Source organism: Clarias gariepinus, chromosome 25 (genome assembly GCF_024256425.1).
Source record: "Clarias gariepinus isolate MV-2021 ecotype Netherlands chromosome 25, CGAR_prim_01v2, whole genome shotgun sequence".
Taxonomy (NCBI): Eukaryota; Metazoa; Chordata; class Actinopteri; order Siluriformes; family Clariidae; genus Clarias; species Clarias gariepinus.
The window spans coordinates 12,805,768-12,809,325 of record NC_071124.1 but is presented as its reverse complement, the minus strand read 5'-3'; positions in this window follow the sequence as shown (position 1 = coordinate 12,809,325).

The following is a 3,558-nucleotide window of genomic DNA, read 5'->3' as shown; positions in this document are numbered from 1 at the left end:
GGCATGAATACAATCAATGATCATTAATTGTTTTGTTAGTTGCCTATCATTCATTTACTGCTTTGCATGTATTATTAAAATCTTTACTAATAACATGCACTCTGTTATAGGAAACAAAAGAAAAGCTGCATCACAGACAGGATGAGGATTGAGAAATATGATGTTATTGCATTTCAACACTTTAAATTTTTTTCTTTAAATGATTTTTGTGTTGTGTATTTCTGACCATTCTATGGGTAAATGCATTCTTAAAGACTATCTGGGGGGTGGGGGCAACAGGAAGTATGAGAAATCTTCGAGGAGAATTAGCTAACTCTCATTTCTCCTATGTATGCCGACAATAGGTTTGTAGTATATATCTTTAAGCATTAAACAGTCTGACCCTGGACTGACTTTGCTAATACTCTTACTCCTGGGATGATTGGTCACAGTCTTAAAGGCGCTCAGTTTATAAGCAATCCTTCTCACTGTAAAAGGATCAAATTGTCAAAACGTCTCTTTTAAAACCAGACACAGTTTTTGATGATTAATAAAGTTTTCTGCATTTAATTTGTACAATCTGTTCTGTTCTGTATTCTCTAAATGATTATAGAAGTCAGAAGGGTGTACTTAATTTTTTCCATCTGGTTTCTGAATATTATTTACATTTTGGGAAAAGGTTGAGTATGTGTTAACCCAAATGAGGATGGGTTCCTTGTTGAGTCTGGTTCCTCACAAGGTTTCTTCCTAGTACCATCTCGGGGAGTTTTTCCTTGTAACTGTCGCCCTCGGCTTGCTCATCAGGGACTATATGACCATTTTGATTCATACACACTTCCATACAAACTTAAATAATTATTTTGATTGTGTAATAATAATAATAATAATAATAATAATAATAATAATAATAAAGCTGCTTTGCGACAATGATAATTGTTAAAAGCACTATACAAATAAAATTTAATTGAATTGAATGTGTTTCTAAACAGTGAGTAATTAAAATAAATAAATAAATAGATAGATAGATAAGGACGGTAAGAGTACTGTAGTCAGATGTATGCCCTGCACCGTACTCGAGGCAGCTCAGTTTGATGTAATACGGCTTTACACCTCTAGATGGCACAAAAGAACACTTTGACGTCAAGGGGTTGCCAGTACTGTAAAAAAATATATTTTGCAGGTTACAGTGGGAAATTCTAATAACTGGTCAAAAGAAATGCATGATTAAAACTTTGTGAAGATACCATACAAATAAGCAAATTAAGACTTAAAATATGCACAAAATATTCACAGAAATTTACATTTTCTAAACATGGTCCCTGTTCTGATTAATATGGTGTACGACCATGTTGCAGTGCAAAGAGCTGCCACCTCATATCTACACAGTTACCAGTTAAGTCCTGAGCTTGGGTCTCTGCCAGTGTGGAGTTATTTTGTGGGGTTTTTTTTTTAAAGACTTCTTAGACTAGTTAATTTGTCAGTCAATTTGCTAGCGAGCATAAAGATTAGACTTTGAAGTAATGATAAAGATCATGTAGTCTAATGAGTCAAGATTGACCCTATTCCAGAGAAATGTCTGCATCAAGGTAAGAAGGGAAGGACATGAAGCGATGCACCAATCATACATAGTGCCCACTGTACAACAGTACAGTTTATTTGGTAACTGGTGACGGCGTTATGATATGGGGTTGCTTCAGTTGGTCTGGTCTTAGCACAGCAAAGTTATGTGGCAACAAAATAAAGTGTGCTAAGGACCTGAATGTACTGAACAACAAGCTTATCACATCAAAGCATTTCTTCTCCCTTCATGGCATGGCCATATTCCAGAACACAAATTGTAAAAGAGTGTTTCTAGGGCCATGAGCAATCTTTTGCACAGATAAATTGGCTACAATACTGTGTGCTAAAATCAAGGCTCCAGGCAGTCATTTTCCCTTCTTCTTCTTTCTGCTGCTTTAATTGGAGGTTGCCGCAGCAGACATTTGTCTCCACCTAACTTTATCTAGCACACCTTCCTTTGTCACGCCAATCTCCTACATGTCCTCCTTCACCACATCCATAAACCTCTTCTTGGGCCTTCCTCTTCTCCTCCTGCCTGGCAGCTCCATATCTAACATTCTCCTCTTGATAAACCGCTCATCCCTTCTCTGCACATGTCCAAACCATCTTAATCCAGCCTCTCTAACTTTGTCCCCAAACTGTCTTACCTGCACTGTCCCTTTAATTTACTCATTGCTAACCCAGTCCATTCTTGTCACTTTCAAAGCAAATCACAGCATCTTCAGCTCTGCCACCTTCAGCTCTGGCTTCTGTCTTTTTGTCAGTAGGAACATCTCCAAACCGTACAACATTGCTCACTACCATCCTGTAAACTTTGGCTTTTATTCTTGCCAATACCTTTCTGTCACAGATCACTCTTGCTACTCTTCTCCACCCATTCCATCCTGCCTGCTCTCTACCACACTCCGAATTGCTTTTCCCCATTGATAAATATTTTAACTCCTCTACCTTCCCTACATCTATTCCTTGCAACTGCACCTTTCCCACACCCTCTCTCTCATTTTCACAAATTTACTCTGTCTGGCTCCTACTGATCTTCATGCCTCTTCTCTCCAGTGCATCTTTCCACTTCTCTAGACTCATCTCAACCTGCTTCCTCTCGCTGATCACAATATCATCTGCAAATATCATAGTCCATGTGGACTCTTGTCCAACCTCATCTGTCAACCTGTGCATCACCACTGCAAACTGGAAGGGGCTAAGAACCGATCCCTGGCTCCACCTTAAACTGCTGTAACACTGTTCTCGTACATATTTTGCACCACACTCACATACTTCTATGCCACTCCTGACATCCTCATGCAATACCACACACAGTTAAATGAAATCTTGAGTATGTGACTTTTTTTTCTTTTTTGACCAGGCAGTGTAGTTGACCCATTTGGTGAAATGTTTTGGTTGGTATTAACTAACTAACTAACTAACTAACTAACTAACTAACTAACTAACTAACTAAATAAATAAATAAATAAGTACAAGGAGAAAATGCTTTACAAAGTAACTTTACAAAGGCAGCAAATTTAGTTAATATATAATATCTAACTTTATCAGCCAGGCAGTGGTGGCTCAGTGTGATGGCAAGGTCGGGGGTTCGAGTCCCAGCTTCACCCTGTCTGCTACAAGGGTGCTGTATAATGACCTCTGTGCTCTGACCCCAGCATGCTAACAAGAAGCTGGGATATGCTAAGAATTTAAAATATTCACTGTGTGGTAAAGTATATTTGATTTGTTTGTTTTTTTTAAAGGCTGAACTTTAATTTGCTTTGACTTAATACTCAGGAGAGAAAAACAGGATTTAAACTACTAGGTTAATAATAGATCTCGGTACATAATGCTGTCTTTGCTAGCTGTTTGAAGAAAACGGCTAGCAGCGTCAGCTGAGACAATCACACCTTATTGCTTGGGTGTCACACCAAATTTCGCTGTACACTAGGATAAGGAGAGTGAACCTTTCTTGCGCTATTTGAACATACCTGGCAACCCTGTTTAGTCGCTAAATGAATGGCAGAGCGCTGTAAA